The sequence below is a fragment of the Camelina sativa genome, chromosome 1, assembly GCF_030686135.1.
Source record: "Camelina sativa cultivar CO46 ecotype springtype chromosome 1, ASM3068613v1".
Lineage (NCBI taxonomy): Eukaryota > Viridiplantae > Streptophyta > Magnoliopsida > Brassicales > Brassicaceae > Camelina > Camelina sativa.
The window spans coordinates 20,212,875-20,233,142 of NC_141880.1; the positions used below are offsets into that span (position 1 = coordinate 20,212,875).

General features: G+C 39.7%; 1 non-coding gene and 2 pseudogenes across 1 annotated transcript; all 3 read right to left on the reverse strand.

The window, feature by feature from the left end:
• Positions 1–3,173: 3,173 nt before the first annotated feature.
• LOC147950149 (small nucleolar RNA R71) lies at positions 3,174–3,311 on the reverse strand (annotated as a pseudogene).
• A 1,262-nt stretch (positions 3,312–4,573) lies between these two features.
• Positions 4,574–4,691, reverse strand: LOC147950150 (small nucleolar RNA R71; annotated as a pseudogene).
• A 6,250-nt stretch (positions 4,692–10,941) lies between these two features.
• Positions 10,942–11,047, reverse strand: LOC147950151 (small nucleolar RNA R71). The gene has a single exon (XR_015565478.1). It is a non-coding gene; the product is annotated as a small nucleolar RNA R71 (small nucleolar RNA).
• Positions 11,048–20,268: the final 9,221 nt, after the last annotated feature.

Sequence of the window (20,268 nt, forward strand, 5' to 3'; positions counted from 1 at the left end):
AGCATTCCTTGCATTGGAGAAGAACTTAGCCAGAAAAGCTTTCTTGCATGCATCCCATGTGGTGATAGCTCCAGTAGGTAGAGTCTTCTCCCAAAGGTGAGCTTTGTCTCCAAGAGAAAATGGGAAGAGCCTTAATTTGAATCCATCTTCACTCACTCCATTGATCTTTGTGAGGCCACATATTCTGTCAAACTCATCAAGGTGATCTAGTGGATCCTCCATTGGCAACCCATGAAACTTGTTTGCTTGTATCATTGAGATCAATCCACTCTTGATCTCAAAGTTATTGTTTGCTACTGAAGGTGGCACAATTCCAGCCCTTTGGTTGTGGGTATTGGGTGCATCTCCTGCACCAATGTGCCTTGGTCTTTGCTCATGGATAGCTTGTTGCTCCATGATGTCTTGACCTTGTTGTTGTTAAATTACTCTTCCTTGCTTATGTCTCAAACCCTTTTGTAGCCTGTGGATGTTGTCAATAGGCTGTTGAAGACTATCGTTGCCTTTTGACTTTGTGTGCATCAACAAACTCTACTACAAACTCGAACAGGTACACGGTCGAGCGCAGGCTCGAGTGGGTGGTCGAGTCGACTGGGAAGTAATGGCTATTTAGGTCCGGCTTCTGGCTCGATCAAGTGCTCGATCACAGCTCGGTCGAGTGGTGGTCGAGTAGGTGGTCGAGTGGGTACCTGAAACACAAAACAACCAAGCAAAGGAAGATTCAAGTTCAGTAACTTCACAAGTGTTTAAAACGAACTTAATCTTAGACTAATAATGATCCTAAATGTCACAAAACACACTCAAATGGGCAACGGCGCCAAATTGAAACTGACTTTCTTTGTGGTGTATGAATGAATGATGTATGGAATGATGATGTATGAAATGAATAGAAGTCAGGGTGTTTCAATTCCCCTTATGCAGTTGCAATATAAGAGGTGTCAATCCTATCTGAGTGATTGTGAACAATTAAGATGTGCATATGAGTCTAAGTCAAGCCAATTGTAAAGATTGTTTGTCACTAACAATCCTAAAATGAGATAAGAAATGCAGAAAGTAAAAACAACTAGAACAAGATACTAAATGCAAACAGAACAGACAAATTAAAGCTATAATGAAACTAGAACAGAGATAGACACTATGCTAATGAACTAATGCAAGACAAGTAATGAATAGGAAACTGCGTGAATGCAATGGAAATGAAACAGGAATGAAACAAGACAATCACAAATCAAAAACACAAGTTCTGGGGATGAACTCGAGCAGCACTCGACCGAGTGTAGGTCGAGTACGTGGTCGAGGTAGACTTAAACGTGAAAACAGAGCAACACAAGAAAACCAGAGCAATGCTAAAACTATCAAACAACAAGCAAGCAATGATATTTAGACTAAGATTTCAATAAACAAAGAAGGCCTTGAGGAGGGATTCATGGGCTGAGCTAATCATTGTGGTTATCTAACTTGGTCAACAAATCTCAAGCAAACATTGAGCTGATCTCTAGACATACTATTCTAAGACATGTTTAATCCACTCTCATGGCAAGAAACAATCAAACCTATGCATTTCTAGACTTATTCTCACAAAGAAAAGAATCTACACAAGCAGGCATTAAGCAAAACATCTCAAACCAAACAAGACTTCTAATCTCTTAGCAAGCCTAATGGTAAGCTCTAGATCTAGCCTTATCTATGCTCCTTAGACATTGGTGTGATGCTAAGATGCTTGAAATCAAACCCTACCTTCTCAGATATAAGATCAGCATTAAGATCATCTAGCCTAGAAGAGATCTACAACAATCAAGCTTGACCAAATCAAACAAACCACAAGATCAACCCACCCTAACCCATCCTCAAGGTCCTAAGCAAACTACTCACAAGAACACATGGTGAAATATGTCAAAAACCCAGAAAATAATGAAACTTGCATCATTAGAGAGATGAAACAGAGATCTATAATATTGATGAAGGAATAAAACTCGAAATCTTAATACTTTCAAAGTTATGAAACAAACAAAATATAAGAATCTAGTCTTTCTCTCTCAAACAAGTACAAGATCTAAAAAAAATAAAATAAAAGTGCAAAGGGAATAATATCTAAAAAAGGTAAAAACTAGGTTTTAGACTCTCTAAAAAGCTGGACTCCTTGGTGGCTGCAGGTACATGGGCTTTATATAGGAGATGAGGTGGAAGCCCTAAAAATACAAAAAGTCAAAGTAGTCAACGGCTCGGTCAACTCGACCAGTGCTCGGTCGAGTGGCTGGTCGAGCTGGCTTCTCTCGTGCATTCTCCACTCGGTCGAGTCCTCCTCAGCACACGGTCGAGTGGTGGTCGAGTGGTGCGGTCGAGTTGGACTCCGGACTTTGATTCTACAGCCTTAACTCTCTTGTTTTCTCCTCAGGATTGCTTCACTTCTCCTCCAATTCCAAGAGTTCAAGGATAAGGAGCCCAATCCTAAGGTACTTCCACAAAGCTCTTGCCAACACCATCTTTGCTAGGAAGGAAACTGGGAATATTAATGAGGGGGAGCTAAAGATGATTGATTTGGCTCTCAATGGAGTCATCTTCCAAGCAAGAAATGGCACCATCATTCTTGGGAGCACTGTGGAGACTGTCCTAGCAATGGTGCTCATTGACCACATGATTTACTTGAGAAGTTGGGTAGGCAAGTTGGAGAACAAAGGATCAAGAGGAGCACTAACCATTAGAGGCATCATTACTCCAATCCTACAAGCTGCTAAGGTTCCACTTAGAGGAGAAAGGGTTTCACCAAGATGGATTGACTCTAGCTACCTCACCTCTACTCTCATCCTAGCCAAGGAGATGCATCAAGGGAATCACATTTTCAACTTTGAACTTCCAACACTTGGGAAAAAGCAACTGATTTTGCCTAACCAAGAGCTCACCACCATTCAAGAAGGAGCCAACATTGACTTTTGGCCAGCTGAGGAGCATTTGTTTGATGGGATAGTTCAACTTAGAGTTGATGAAGCTGGAGATGTGCAAATGGCTGATGGGGAGGAGCAATTTTACTTTGAGGATTATGAGCTCAACCCAAGAGATAGTAGAGGAGTGAGGGAGGCTACCAAGAGATTAACCCTTCTGCAAAAATGGAACAAATGGCATGGGAAGAGGTTTGATAAGCTGAAGAAGAAGGTGACCAACATGGCTAAGTCCATCAAGGGCTTAAAGAAGGAGATTGCTGAGTTGAAGAGTGGGAATTCTTCACCTACACCATCAAGCCCTTTGAGGAGGAGTAGCTTTTGTGAAGCTTAGGAGAGGTTTAAAGGATTCCAAACTCAGTGTCCTCACCATGGCTTCAGCAATGAGTCACTTCTAAGCACCTTGTATAGAGGAGTGCTTCCTAAGATAAGGATGCTTCTTGACACAACCTCTAATGGCAATTTCCTCAACAAGAATGTGGAAGAAGGATGGGAATTAGTTGAGAATCTTGCTCAATCTGATGGCAATTATAATGAGGACTATGATAGGACCATAAGGAGCTCCTCAACTGATCAAGAGGACAAGTATAAGAATGATTTGAAGATGGCCAATGAGAAGCTTGACAAGATCCTCCTCAGCCAATCCAAGTCCATTCACTTCATTGGTGAAGAGGAAGCTCCAGTTCAAGAGGGGGAGCCTGAATTTGCTGAGTTATGCTACATGCAGAACCAGGGAGGATTCAAAGGCTACAACCAAGGAGGTTTCAAGAACAACAATCTCTCTTATAGGAGCACCAATGTGGCCAACCATCAAGACCAGGTCTATCCACCTCCTCAACCTCAACAAAAACAAAACTACATCCCCAAGCAACAACACCAAGTGTTCCAGCCCCAATTGTGTCCCCCACCAGGGTTTCAGACTAACCAAGGCCAGGAACAAGACTTAAGAGCAATGATGCAACAGTTGTTGATTGGGCAAACACAAGGCAAGATTGAGGAAGCCAAACAGTTTGCTGAGTTGAATCAAAGGCTCACATCACAGTACAATGATCTGAACTTGAAGTTTGAGGGCCTCAACTCCAGAATGAAGTATATGGAGAGTAACATTGCCTCTACTTCAGCTCCTAAACCCAACCAACTCCCTGGAAAAGCTGTTCAAAATCCAAGGGAGTTCACTGCAAAAGCCATTCATATCTCTGATGAGGAAGTCACTGAGGACAGTGAAGTCCAAGTTTGGGGGAATTCATTAGTTACTGAAGCCCCAAGTGACGTTTGTGCAAAGCAACTGGAGTCCGTTATTGCACTCGACCAAGTACTCGAACAGCCACTCGATCGAGTGCATGCTCGAGTGGTCGATCGAGTTGTAGACTCAGAAGCTGTCAAGCCTGCTAAGTACATTCCTCCTGCTTACAAGCCACCTCTTCCATTCCCAGGACGTTTCAAAGCACAAAAGATTAAGGAGCTTAGGGCAATCATTGAGAGAAAGGAGATGATGGCTAAGCAACAAGAGGAAGAGAAGGCTTTGAAGGAAGTGGTTGTGATTGAAGAAGCTGTGGTTGAGGAAGTGTTGGCCATACAAGAGATCACCATTGCTTACCAAGAAGAAGAGAGAGGACCTGCCTTGGAACAGTATGATCCATATCCTCTCTACAAAGACTTTTTGCTTGATTTGTCAAAGAAGAAGGCTGGGAATGAGAGCTTTTGTGAAGCTTAGGAGAGGTTTAAAGGATTCCAAACTCAGTGTCCTCACCATGGCTTCAGCAATGAGTCACTTCTAAGCACCTTGTATAGAGGAGTGCTTCCTAAGATAAGGAAGCAAAAAGTCTTTGTAGAGAGGATATGGATCATACTGTTCCAAGGCAGGTCCTCTCTCTTCTTCTTGGTAAGCAATGGTGATCTCTTGTATGGCAAACACTTCCTCAACCACAGCTTCTTCAATCACAACCACTTCCTTCAAAGCCTTCTCTTCCTCTTGTTGCTTAGCCATCATCTCCTTTCTCTCATTGATTTCCCTAAGCTAGTGTTTGAGATAGCATTTGACATTGTGTTTTGTGACCGTGTACAGTCGAGTGTGGGGTCGAGTGGCAGCAAAAAGCAGGTCAAAGATTCCCATTTCAAATTTGAATGGTATGGACGCTCCACCCTTGTCTCTTTGTCCCCTTAGCTTCTTTATATAGACTTTGCACGAAATTATACCTCTCACATTCTCTCATTCGCTCAAAACCATTGAATTCAAGTTTTAAAGTCTCTCTCTTAGCTTATCTTTTGCTCAAGCTTAGTTCTTTCAAGTTTTTGGTTCACTAACCTATTAACTTTGAGCTTTGAGTCTATTCCCTTCAGTTCTATTTGAAAAATGTCTTCAAGAATCACTAGGAAGTCTCAACAAACCGCTGCAACCTCCATGGAACGTCATGATGCTAGCCTTGAATTAAGAGGAGAAGCTAGAAGGGCCACTCGACGCCCCACTCGATCATGCACTCGACCGAGTGGTGGTTCGAGCAGCCGGTCGAGCCAGATGCTGCGTCCAAGGAGAGAGAGAGTTGAGGAAGATCCTGAGAGGACTGAGAGTGAAGAGGAAAGGGAGTCAACTCTCAATGAGTTCATGAGGAGACACAAGGCCAAAGGGAAGAGGCCAGCAGTTGAGGTTGAACAAGAGGAGAGTGAGAATGAGAGTGAGGAAGAAAGTGAAAAAGAAGAGATAGAGGATGATGGAGAAGCTGAGTCCTGTGGGTTGTCAAAGAGGCAACTCTATGATGCTTTCATGAGAATGGAGTTCTTAGGGACAAGATATCCACACAAGGAAACCATGGAGAAGCTAGCCATTGGTGAAGATGTGGAGTACCTCTTTGAGAAGAGCAACCTAACCAAGTTTATGGGGCTTTGCATGGAGGGCTACAAAGAAGAGAGTTGTGAGTTTCTGGCCACAGTCAAGCTGCATACATATGCAAGGAAGGATGCTGAGTTTGGAGCTGGCCACATTGATTTCACAATCAAGGGGAAAAGGTATGAACTCTCAATGAAGAAGATAGCCAATGTGTTTGGTTTTGAGGTTGGGAGCAATAGGAGTTTGATGATTCCAAGAGAAGAGCTCTATGCTGTGTGAGAAACCATTGGGGACAACAAATACTACTCATCCTCCAATTCCAAGAGTTCAAGGATAAGGAGCCCAATCCTAAGGTACTTCCACAAAGCTCTTGCCAACACCTTCTTTGCTAGGAAGGAAACTGGGAATATTAATGAGGGGGAGCTAAAGATGATTGATTTGGCTCTCAATGGAGTCATCTTTCAAGCAAGGAATGGCACCATCATTCTTGGGAGCACTGTGGAGACTGACCTAGCAATGGTGCTCATTGATCACATGGTTTTCTTGAGAAGTTGGGTAGGCAAGTTGGAGAATAAAGGATCAAGAGGAGCACTAACCATTGGAGGCATCATTACTCCAATCCTTCAAGCTGCTAAGGTTCCACTTAGAGGAGAAAGGGTTTCACCAAGATGGATTGACTCTAGCTACCTCACTTCTACTCTCATCCTAGCCAAGGAGCTGCATCAAGGGAATAACATTTTCAACTTTGAACTTCCAACACTTGGGAAAAAGCAACTGATTTTGCCTAACCAAGAGCTCACCACCATTCAAGAAGGAGCCAACATTGATTTTTGGCCAGCTGAGGAGCATTTGTTTGATGGGATAGTTCAACTTAGAGTTGATGAAGCTGGAGATGTGCAAATGGCTGATGGGGAGGAGCAATTTTACTTTGAGGATTATGAGCTCAACCCAAGAGATAGTAGAGGAGTGAGGGAGGCTACCAAGAGATTAACCCTTCTGCAAAAATGGAACAAATGGCATGGGAAGAGGTTTGATAAGCTGAAGAAGAAGGTGACCAACATGGCTAAGTCCATCAAGGGCTTAAAGAAGGAGATTGCTAAGTTGAAGAGTGGGAATTCTTCACCTACACCATCAAGCCTCCCACTCGATCGAGCACCCCCAATGCACTCGGTCGAGTTCCAGCCCAGATCACCCTATGGTTTCCCACCTCCAGCTGCTTATCCAGGATATCAAGGTTACCCTCCCATTCCACCCCAGTACTTCATGGATCCAGCACTCTACCAGCAGTTCTACCAGCAGCAAGGTCAACATTTTGACAATCGTGGTCCAGCTCGACCCCCCCACTCGAGCACGTACTCGACCGAGTCCCGGTCGATCCCCATCGTCGAGCTGCCCCAATCTCCACCTCCAAGTCACCAACAAGACCCCAGCTACTCCTATGACAGCATGCAGATGGATGTGGACAACTACTTCCACAATCCCTAAGGTACCACTATCACCTTCCCTTGTAGATATCATTGCATTTGACATTGTGTTTTGTTTTTTTTTGTTTTTCATCTTGAATCCTCAATCAAATTTCTTTCACACAGGGACTGTGTGATTTAAGTTTGGGGGAGGGTTTGAGATAGCATTTGACATTGTGTTTTGTGATTCTTATTTCAAATTTTTAGCATAATCATGTTAATACTTGCATAGCATCTAAGGCATAGAAAAACCCTAAAAATTTGAAAATTTTTGCAAAAATCTTTATAAAAAAAAAAAAGAAAAGAGTGTTCATGTAGTTTGCACTGCACATTAGGATCTTGTTTAGCATGTTTCATGTAGGATTGTATAGTACTTGCATTAGGGATCTATGATGAGTATTCCCTTGTTAGCTTGTTTATTCACTAGACTAGGATCAATGCCCAAGTTAATAGTACTTTGATGCTAGTTGAGTGGTTAGAATAAGATTGAACCAGGCCTTGAATTCCTACATTGCATTTGGTCTAAATTGAAGCATGTTGAGATTTGAAACCATTTCCTATTTATAAGAACCTAATATTGACTTTCAATTATCAATGTGTGCAATGCTTTAAACTCATGGATACCACATACATATTTGGATCATGTTCTTCCTTTTTACCACTCTTGTTGATCCAAGTAGCTGATTTCCTCATTAAGAATCAGTTCCCCTACCCCTAAACCAAACCTTCTTTCAAGCCATGTTTATTCTTGTGTGTGTGAGGCCTATTTTTGGGATTGAGCTTGGTAGAAAGTGCTAGGTTTGAACTAACATGAGTAAAGCCTTGTGTAGTTCTAGTTTGCATTTTTCAAACTAGATAGGACTAGGTGGTTCACTTGTTGGGTTTGGAACTTGGCTGTTATGAAAAGAAAAGAGGAAAAAGAGAAAGAAAAGGTTAGAGTCTTTAGGAGGGGAATGTGTTTAAGAAAATTTAAAGTCTAGTGAAAGAATGGGAAGAATAAGGTTGTTTAAAAATGGTTCTAGTTAAAGAAAAGAAAGAAAGGAAAGAGAAGTCTAGCAAAATGCTTATATGTCTTAAGAATAAGAAGAAAAGAGAACCATAGCAAATAAGTAAGAATCCCCCATTCCACTAGAAAGATCAAATAAGAAACCTCTCCTAAGACTTTAAAACCAAAAGAGAAAAGGGTGAAAAAGAAGAAAAGAAGTTAAAGGGTAGCACTAGGACCAATTGGGTACCTTTCGGTAGACAAGGTTTTGTTCTTGTATGTGTCTAAGTGTTCTTACCTTTAGCATTCTTCTAAAGCTCAATTCATTTTTTATGAGAGAACCTTGATATTGATAAGCCCTACTCTAAAAAGGGACCATCATTGTCTCTAAACCTTTTACTGCCAAGCCAAATGAGTTTAAGCATTGCATAGAATTGATTCATGTTCTTGATTAATGAATGTTAAAGGAAATGGTTGATTTGAATGCATGTGGATGTCTAAGGCTCAAATCAGTGAAGGTTGTGATATGCTTGTCTAAAGTCTTTAAGTATAGCTCATTCAACTTGCATCATAGTACTAGTAACTTGGACATTGATTCTAGATAGTCTATTTGCAAGCTTTAGGAGCTGAGATACCACTTTCAAACCTCACTTACCTTCTTTTGTCTTTGATTATTTGCTTGAGGGCAAGCAAAGACTAAGTTTGGGGGTGTTGATGTTCATATATTTTACCTTGTTTTCCCTTAGTTTATTCACAACTTTTGCATCTTTTACTATCCATTTAGGCCATTATTGTGTAGCTTTAGGACTAATCATGCATTAGAGTGTAGTTGCATTGCATTTGCATCTTTTCATGCATAAACAGGTGATTTTGGAGCTTAAGGAGCATGGAAGCAATGCTGAGGAGAAGTGAAGCTGTCCTGAGGAGAAAACAAGAGAGTTAAGGCTGTAGAATCAAGGTCCGGAGTCCAACTCGACCGCACCACTCGACCAGCACTCGACCGTGTGCTGAGAGGACTCGACCGAGTGGAGAATGCACGAGAGAAGCCAGCTCGACCAGCCACTCGACCGAGCACTGGTCGAGTTGACCGAGCCGTTGACCACTTTGACTTTTTGTATTTTTAGGGCTTCCACCTCACCTCCTATATAAGGCCCTTGTACTTGCAGCCACAAAGGAGTCCAGCTTTTTAGAGAGTCTAAAACCTAGTTTTTACCTTTTTTAGATATTAGTCCTTTTGCACTTTTATTTTATTTTTAGATCTTGTACTTGTTTGAGAGAGAAAGACCAGATTCTTATATTTTGTTTGTTTCATAACTTTCAAAGTATTAAGATTTCGAGTTTTATTCCTTCATCAATATTGTAGATCTCTGTTTCATCTCTCTAATGATGCAAGTTTCATTATTTTTTGGGTTTTTGACATATTTCACCATGTGTTCTTGTGAGTAGTTTGTTTAGGACCTTGAGGATGGGTTAGGCTGGGTTGATCTTGTGGTTTGTTTGATTTGGTCAAGCTTGATTGTTGTAGATCTCTTCTAGGCTAGATGATCTTAATGCTGATCCTATATCTGAGAGGGTAGGGTTTGATTTCAAGCATCTTAGCATCACACCAATGTCTAAGGAGCATAGATAAGGCTAGATCTAGAACTTACCATTAGGCTTGCTAAGAGATTAGGAGTCTTGTTTGGTTTGAGATGTATTGCTTAATGCCTGCTTGTGTAGATTCTTTTCTTTGTGAGAACAAGTCTAGAGTTGCATAGGTTTGATTGTTTCTTGCCATGAGAGTGGATTAAACATGTATTAGAATAGTATGTCTAGAGATCAGCTCAATGTTTGCTTGAGATTTGTTGACCAAGTTAGATAACCACAATGATTAGCTCAGCCCATGAATCCCTCCTCAAGGCCTTCTTTGTTTATTGAAATCCTAGTCTAAATATCATTGCTTGTTTGTTGTTTGATTGGTTTTAGCTTTGCTCTGTTTTTCTTGTGTTGCTCTGTTTTCACGTTTAAGTCTAGCTCGACCACCCACTCGACCTACACTCGGTCGAGTGCTGCTCGAGTTCATCCCCAGAACTTGTGTTTTTTTTATTTGTGATTGTCTTGTTTCATTCCTGTTTCATTTCCATTGCATTCACGTAGTTTCCTGTTCATTACTTGTCTTGCATTAGTTCATTAGCATAGTTTCTATCTTTGTTCTAGTTTCATTATAGCTTCAAGTTGTTTGTTCTGTTTGCATTTAGTATCCTGTTCTAGTTGTTTTACTTTCTGCATTTCATATCTCATTTTAGGATTGTTAGTGACAAACAATCTTTACAATTGGCTTGACTTAGACTCATATGCACATCTTAATTGTTCACAATCACTCAGATAGGATTGACACCTCTTATACTGCAACTGCATAAGGGGAATTGAAACACCCTGACTTCTATTCATTCCATACATCATCATTCCATACATCATTCATTCATACACCACAAAGAAAGTCAGTTTCACAAAGCAACAGATTTTATGGACTGCCTAGTGAAGACCCCCTTGCACATCTTGATGAGTTTGATAGGCTTTGTAGCCTTACCAATATCAATGGAGTTGGTGAGGATGCCTTGAAGTTGAGGTTGTTTCCTTTTTCTCTAGGAGATAAAGCACATCAGTGGGAGAAGACTCTACATTCTGGAATCACCTCTTGGGTTGATTGTAAGAAAGTCTTCCTTGCAAAATACTTCAATAGTTCAAGGACTGCACATTTGAGGAATGCCATTTCAGGATTTCTCCAACAAAATGGTGAATCTTTCAGTGAAGCATGGGAGCGCTTCAAAGGCTACCAGAGACAATGCCCACGTCATGGATTCAGCAGGGAATATTTGTTGTGTACTTTGTATAGAGGTGTTCTTCCCAAGATCAGGATGCTCCTAGACACAGCCTCCAATGGAAGCTTCATGAATAAAGATTTAGATGAAGGTTTGGACTTAGTAGAGAACTTTGCTCAGTCCAATGGCAATTACAGTGAGGAATATGATAGAAGCTTAAGGGAAGGTGTTGCTTATGAGGAAGGGCATATAAAGGAACTACAAGCCTTAGATGAGAAGCTTGAGAAGCTAGATAAACTACTTCTAACCCAACAAAAGCAAGTCCCTGTTGTTTGTGATGATGAGAAGTTTATGGTTCAAGTCTATCCTCCACAACAACTCCAACAAGCTCCTGCTCTAGATCAAGAGATGAAGAGTATGCTTCAACAACTGCTACAAGGCCAAGCTATTGGAGATATGGAAAAAATTACTAAGCTCACTGAGATGAAAAACAAGATAGACTCCACATATGGTGCCCTTAATATCAAGATTGAAGCTTTAACTTGCAGAATCCTTCACCTTGAGAGCACGAGTGAATCTTCTTCTTCTAGACAACTCAATGGTACATCAATTGACAATTTAAAGGAGTATGCCACTGCCCAAGCTATCTCTCTCAAAGAACTACCTACAAAGCTCACTAAGGACAGTTACAACCAAGATAGGGAGGAATTTCTTCAACCAGAGGTGCACAATGAGAAGAGAACTGAGCTTGAGACACCACTCGACCATACACTCGACCATGCACACGGTCGAGTGCCTGGTCGAGTGCCTGATCGAGTCATTGCTCAAGAATCTAGCAAGCCGGTTCGGTTCATTCCTCCTCCCTATCAGCCACCTTTGCCATTTCCAGGACGGTTTAAAGAGCAAATGCTGAAAAAGTACAAGGCTTCTATTGATAACAAGGCATTGATGGTCTTGAGTCATGAACCTTTGTTACAAGATGTTGAAATGAAAGAGAAGCCACAAGTTAAAAAGCTTGAGCAGAAGAAGCCAACTATTGATGGGCAGACCTTCAGGATTGAAAAGAAAGGTCATGAAACTGAGTCTGAAATCTTTCAGGGTGTGAATGGGGTAGAAACAGAGATTTTAGGTCACCCGACCTTCCACTCGACCTACCACTCGACCTGCCACTCGACCGAGCACCTTAAGTCACTCGACCGAGTGGTACCAAGTCACCCAAAATGCCCAGACTTCATCCCCAAGCTTCATCAACAACAAGAGCCAAGAAATCCTTCCTTCAATGGTCTGTCTAAGCTTCAAACTATCAACATTCTACATGATTCAGTGAGGGATTTAACAACTAAGGATGAGGACATAAGGGGGCAAATCAAGAAGCTTCATGGTAGAGTGAGAAGTTCCTCTCCAAAGAAAGCAAGACAAGGTCTGAGTATTATTAGCAGACACAGCTCTTTTAGCATTGACCCAGGAATAAGAGGAGCAATGGAATCTTTAAGAACAGAGGGAACTTCATCACCTCTCTATAACCCTTCCAAAGCATAAGAAGTATGCAAAGTCAAGCTTAGAGACTTTAAACAAGCTCACTTGGGAGGAAGTCCCAAAGGTATCCTAGTACATATTAAGTTTCTTGTTATTTTGATCTTGTTTTCTTTAGTGTTATGGTTGGTCAGGTAGCATGGAGGTCCTTTAAGCACTTGGTGGATATCAAATGAATCCCACCCTTAGCCCATCCCAAGTAATACTCCAACTCTATATTTGTATATAACACTGCATTTTTTGTTTTTGTGTTGTTTCTTGATTCTTAAATCCTTTTCCAAATTTTTCTTACACAAGGGACTGTGTAATTTAAGTTTGGGGGAGGGTTTGAGATGACATTTGATGTTGTGTTTTGTTTTCTTATTTCAAATTTTTAGCATAATCATGTTAGTACTTGTATTTCATCTATGGCATAGAAAAACCTAAAAATTTGAAATTTTTTGCAAAAATCTTTACAAAAAAAAGAGTGTTCATGTAGTTTGCATTGCATATTAGGATCTTGTTAATATGTTTCATGTAGGACTGTTTCATATTTGCATTAGGGATTTATGATGAGTTCAGCCTTTTTAACTTGTTTAAATTAGCTAGACTAGGATCAATGCCCAAGTTAATAGTACTTTGATGCTAGTTGAGTGAGCTAGAAACATAAGATTGAACCAAGCCTTGAATTCCTATATTGCATTTTGGTCTAAATGGAAGCATGTTGTGATTTGATGTCATTTCCTACTTATAAGAACCTAATATTGAGTTGTAATTATCTGGTTGTGCATTGTTTTAAACTCATGGATACCATACACATATTTGGATCATCTTTTTCCTTTTTACCACTCTTGTTGATCAAAATAGCTGATTTCACTTTTAAATCAGTTTCTCCTACCCTTAACCAACCCTTCTTTCAAGCCATGTTTATTCTTGAGTGTGTGAGGCCTTTCTGGGATTGAGCTTGGTAGAAAGTGTTAGGTTTGAGCTGACAAGAGTAAAGCCTTGTGTAGTTCTAGTTTGCAATTTTCAAACTAGATAGGACTAGGTGGTTTAATTGTTGGGATAGGGACTTGGTTGTTTTGAAAAAAGAAAAGAAAAGAAAAGAAAAAAAAAGGAAAGAAAAGGTTAGAGTCTTTAGGAGGGGAATGTGTTTAAGAGAATTTAAGCTCTAGTGAAAGAATGGGAAGTATAAAGATTGTTGAAGATGGTTCTAACCAAAGAAAAGAAAAAAAGAAAAGAAGAGTCTAGGAAAAAGCTTTTATGTCTTAAAGATTAAGAAGAAAAGGGAACCATATCAATTAGAAAGAAGTCCCCATTCCACTAGTTGATTCAAATAAGAAACCTCTCCTATGGCTTAAAAACAAAAAGAGAAAAAGGGTACTTGAGAAGAGAAGAAGACAAAGGGTAGAATTAGGACCATTTGGGATTAGAATGTTAGGATCAAACACTTTGGGTGCCTTTGGGTAGACAAGGTTTTGTTCTTGTATGTGTCTATTAGTTCTTACCTTTAGCCTTCTTCAAAAGCTCAATCTATTTTTATGAGAGAACCTTGACTTAATGAGCCCCACTCTAAAGAGAAACCATCCTTGTCTCTAAACCTTTATCTCCAAGCCAAATGAGTTTAAACATTGCACAATCTGATTCATGTTCTTGCTTAATGAATGTTAAAGGAAATGATTGATCTGAATGCATGTGGATATCTAAGGCTTGAATCAGTAGAGGTTGTGATAGGTCTGTCTAAAGTTTTTAAGTACAGCTCATTCACCTTGCATCATAGTACTAGTAACTTGGACATTGATTCTAGGTAGCTCATTACTAAGTTGTTAGGTTCTAAGATCCCACTTTCAAACCTCATCTTCCTACTTATGTCATGTTTATTTGCTTGAGGGCAAGCAAAGACTAAGTTTGGGGGCGTTGATGTTACTATATTTTACCATATTTAAGGCCTTGTTTAGTTCATGTTTTGCATCATATAGAAATGATTCCTTAGGTTTTATAGCCATTTATGTCCAAATATGCACTTAGGATGTTTAGAAGCATGCATTGCATATTTTTGTGCATTTGGAGTGTTATTAGGTGTTATGGAGCTCTAAAAGGGTAAGGAAGGACTTGGTGTTATTTCTGGAGCTAAACAAGAGGACTGAAAGTATCAGGAAGTGGATTCGCAAGGCAACTCGACCACAGCACTCGAGCAGGCACATGGTCGAGTACTCGGTCGGATTCATAACGAGATCCTCAAAGATCGATCCAAATGAAGATCTTTCGTTGCGATTCAGCTTCCGCGTCCTTCAAGAGAGTTGTAGGCAATTGAGTTAACTTTCGAATGCCGGTGGTTTAAAGGCAATCAGAGGTGTAGTGCAAGAGTTATCCCGATTTTACTGAACAAATATCATCCCAGATCGAAGACTCGAGTTACGTGACGGACCAACCACTCGACCATGCACATGGTCGAGCTGACCGCCGCCTCTATGTTTTGTCCTCTAGCTAACTAGGGCTTCTCTCTCTTTACTATATATATGTGTACTGGCACTTGTGGCCGAAAAGGGAGAGACCCTGGAGACCATGTAGACACCTCATAACCTAGTTTTTGCCATTTTTAGCTTCTTTTACTTTATTGCATCATCTCTTATCTTTTCTCTAGATTTTCATAGATTTGTAACCTTCATAACTTTGAATCTGTTGAATATTTGCTTTCACTTCTTTGTTCAATATTGTTCATCTTAATCTCATCTTTCTAATCATGATAGTTTCATTAATTTCTGGGTTTGTGTTCTTCATGATGATTTTTAGATCTTATTAGTGGCTTAGGATCTTAGGGATGAATTAGGCTGGGTAAAGGTTATGGTTGTTTAGATTGGTCAAGCTTGATTTTTATATATCTCTTCTAGATTAGATATGCTCTATGCTATTCTTATACTGAGAGGGTAAGGATAGATCTTAAGCTTCTTAGCATCACACCAGTGTCTAAGTTGTTAGATAAGGCTAATGCTAGAGATTATCATGAAGCATGCTAAGAGATTAGATGTTTAAAGTGATTTTTGACATTGATGATCTGGGTTTTAATGCTTGCTTTGATATGTAATAGCTAGTGAGAACTAGGTCTACGAAGTATCTTGGCTTGATTGTTATTGTCATGAGAATGGATTAACATGTATTAGAAGATCATTGTCTAGAGATAGCTCATTGTTGATTGAGGTTTGTTGACCAATTTAGATAGCCATAGCTTGAGTCCATCCCATGAATCCATCCTTAGGATTTTCTTTGTTTATTGATTTCCCTGTTTAAGTATTGTTAATTGCTTGTTGTTTGCTCTGTTTTCATTATTTGCTCTGTTTCTGTTCATTCGCTTGTCAACTCGACCTCCCACTCGACCATGCACTCGACCGAGTGCTAGGTCGAGCTCCATTTTACTTTCTTGCTTATGCATTGTTCTGTTCATGTTTTCTTCTGCTTATTAGTTAATTCTGCTTAGTCTTGTTTATTGCACTTGTTCTACAGTTTAATTCAGCATTAGTATTGTCTTAAGTTGCCTTAGTTCATTGCATTTCATTATTGTCATTAGGTTGTTAGAAACAAATCAACTTGATATTTGGCTTAACTTGAATGCATTGATCACATCTTGACTGCTTACATATCACACTCTTTATGGATTGATATCCTTTATGCTACAACATCATAAGGGATTTGAAACACCTTGCATTACATTCTGATCATTCATACTTATGTTTGTTTGTTTGATTGCATCATTCATTCATTCATAAGTAGATACTTGAAAAAGTTCTTGTTTCACGGACTATGCGGGTGATACAACCGATAGGAGATCCACGACAGGGTATTGCACGTTCGTTGGAGGAAACCTAGTAACTTGGAAGTCGAAGAAACAGAAAGTTGTGTCTCAATCAAGTCCCGAGTCGGAATATAGGGCTATGAAGAAGCTCACAAACGAGCTTACATGGCTCAAAGGCCTCCTCAAGGACCTTGGAGTGGAGACTGACAAACCGATCACTATGCATTGTGACAACAAAGCGGCGATACACATAGCAACCAACTCGGTCTTCCATGAAAGAACTAAGCATATCGAGAGAGGATCGAAGAAGGTGTAGTCCAACCGTGTTACACGCCAAGCAAAGCCAATTGGCGGACATTTTCACAAATGCCACTAGTCCACAGATTTGCGAAAACATCTCTAGCAAGCTTGGACTAGTAGATCCCACACACCCATGAGAAACTCCTCTAATCCGTAGGGATCATACTCTTTTCCTTAACATGGTTTTGTCCCATGTGGTATTTAACGAGGTGATTCCTTATGGGTTCCAAGCTTAGCCGTTCCACTTGGCTAAGCTTGAGGGGGAGTATTGACCATGGTATACTCGAGACTTGAGGTTGTCCGTACGGCCGTCCGTACGGTTGTCCGTACGGCCGTCCGTACGGTCGTCCGTACATATACCATTAAGGCCAAGGCCTATCGAGTGTAATGAGAAGAGATGAGGTTGAATTACCTACCAAGGCCCATTAGAAGGATCTCGAAGAAGTTATGGAGCCGTTGGAGGATAAGGTCACGAGATAGTTTCCCTTAGGGAGACCAAGTCACGTCGCTATCATCCTTGGGATCAGTCCCTTCTCTCTCTTTATGTCCTTAGCCGACATTGTAAACTATACACTAATAGAATCTCATTGTTCACAATACTCTCTCTACTCTACTTCCGCTTAGCGATTTAAACCAACACCAAATTCATCCCAATCTCTTAAAATTAGTCCAATGCATTGGATTGTCACACAGTATGACCCTAGAAACAGTAACAAAGCTATTAACTGCTTTGAATCAATGTTTTCTCGGTTTAAGCCTGGTTTGGGATAAAACGGGTTTAAGTATTGTCTAAACACTCCAAATTCAACCCAAACTCTTATAATTAGTCAAATGCATTGGATTGTTACATATTTTGACCCTAGAAAGAGTAACATAGCTATTTACTGCTTCGAATCAAAGTTTTCTCGGTGTTTGCCTGTTTTGGGATATAGCGGGTTTAAGTGCTATCTAAACACTCCAAATTCATCCCGATCTCTTACAATTAGTCAAATGCATTGGACTGTTACATATTTTGACCCCTGAAAGAGTAACATAGCTGTTTACTGCTTCTTATCAATGTTTTCTCTCGGTTTAAGCCTGTTTCCTCGGATTAGACCTGTTTTGGGAAAAAACGGGTTTAAGTGTTGTCTAAATACCCCAAATTCATCCCGTTCGCTAGAATTAGTCCAATGCATTGGATTGTCACACATTCTAACCCTAGAAACAGTAACAAAGCTAATAACTGCTTAGAATCAATGTTTTCTTCGTTTTAGCCTGTTTTGGGACAAAATGGGTATAACTGGTGTCTAAACACTCCAAATTCAACCCGAACTCTTATAATTAGTTAAATGCATTGGATTGTTACATATTTTAACCCTAGAAAGAGTAACATAGCTGTTTACTGCTTCAAATCAATGTTTCCTCTCGGTTTTAGCATATTTTCTCGGTTTAAGCATGTTTTGGGATAAAAACGGGTTTAAGTGTTTTCTAAAGACTCCAAATTCATCCCGATCTCTTAAAATTAGTCCAATGCATTGGATTGTCACACAGTCTGACCCTAGAAACAGTAACAAAGCTATTAACTGCTTAGAATCAATGTTTTCTCGGTTTTAGCCTGTTTTCTTGGTTTAAGCATGTTTTGGGATAAAACGGGTTTAAGTGTTGTCTAAACACTCCAAATTCAACCCCAACTCTTATAATTAGTCGAATGCATTGGATTGATACATATTTTGACCCTACAAAGTGTAACATAGCTGTTTACTGCTTCTAATAAATGTTTTCTCTCGGTTTTAGCTTGTTTTCTCGGTTTAAGCCTGTTTTGGGATAAAAACGGGTTTAAGTGCTTTCTAAACACTCCAAATTCATCCCGTTCTCTAAAATTAGTCCAATGCATTGGATTGTCACACATTCTGACCCTAGAAACAGTAATAAAGCTATTAACTGCTTAGAATCTATGTTTTCTCGGTTTTAGCCTGTTTTGGGACCAAAATGGGTATAACTAGTGTCTACACACTCCAAATTCCTCTCGGTTTTAGCCTGTTTTCTCGGTTTAAGCCTGTTTTGGGATAAAACGGGTTTAAGTGTTGTCAAAACACTCCAAATTCAACCCAAACTCTTATAATTAGTCAATGGAATTCGATTGTTACATATTTTGACCCTAGGAAGAGTACCATAGCTGTTTACTGCTTCGCATAAATTTTTTCTCTCGGTTTTAGCCTGTTTTCTCGGATTAAGCCTATTTTGGGAAAAAAACGCGTTTAAGTGTTTTCTAAACACTCCACATTCATCCTGATCTCTTAAAATTAGTCCAATGCATTGGATTTTCACACAGTCTGACCCTAGAAACAGTAACAAAGCTATTAACTGCTTTGAATCAATGTTTTCTCGGTTTGAGCCTATTTTGGGATAAAACGGGTTTAAGTATTGTCTAAACACTCAAAATTCAACCCAAACTCTTATAATTAGTCAAATGCATTGTATTGTTACATATTTTGACCCTAGAAAGAGTAACATAGCTATTTACTGCTTCTTATAAATGTTTTCTCTCGGTTTAAGCCTGTTTCCTCGGATTAGACCTGTTTTGGGAAAAAACGGGTTTAAGTGTTGTCTAAATACCCCAAATTCATCCCGTTCGCTAGAATTAGTCCAATGCATTGGATTGTCACACATTCTGACCCTAGAAACAGTAACAAAGCTATTAACTGCTTTGAATCAATGTTTTCTGAGTTTTAGCCTGTTTTGGGACAAAATGGGTATAACTGGTGTCTAAACACTCCAAATTCAACCCCAACTCTTATAATTAGTCGAATGCATTAGATTGATACATATTTTGACCCTAGAAAGTGTAACATAGCTGTTTACTGCTTCTAATAAATGTTTTCTCTCGGTTTTAGCTTGTTTTCTCGGTTTAAGCCTGTTTTGGGATAAAAACGGGTTTAAGTGCTTTCTAAAGACTCCAAATTCATCCCGTTCTCTAAAATTAGTCCAATGCATTGGATTGTCACACATTCTGACCCTAGAAACAGTAATAAAGCTATTAACTGCTTAGAATCTATGTTTTCTCGGTTTTAGCCTGTTTTGGGACCAAAATGGGTATAACTAGTGTCTACACACTCCAAATTCAACCCGAACTCAAATAATTAGTCGGATTGTTACATATTTTGACCCTAGAAAGAGTAAGATAGCTGTTTACTGCTTCAAATCAATGTTTCCTCTCGGTTTTAGCCTGTTTTCTCGGTTTAAGTCTATTTTGGGATTAAACGGGTTCAAGTGTTGTCTAAACACTCCAAATTCAACCCAAACTCTTATAATTAGTCAATGGAATTGGATTGTTACATATTTTGACCCTAGGAAGAGTACCATATCTGTTTACTGCTTCGAATAAATTTTTTCTCTCGGTTTTTGCCTGTTTTCTCGGATTAAGCCTCTTTTGGGAAAAAACGGGTTTAAGTGTTTTCTAAACACTCCAAATTCATCCCGTTCTATTAGAATTAGTCCAATGCATTGGATTGTCACACATTCTGACCCTAGAAACAGTAACAAAGCTATTAACTGCTTTGAATCAATGTTTTCTGAGTTTTAGCCTGTTTTGGGACAAAATGGGTATAACTGGTGTCTAAACACTCCAAATTCAACCCGAACTCTTATAATTAGTCAAATGCATTGGATTGTTACATATTT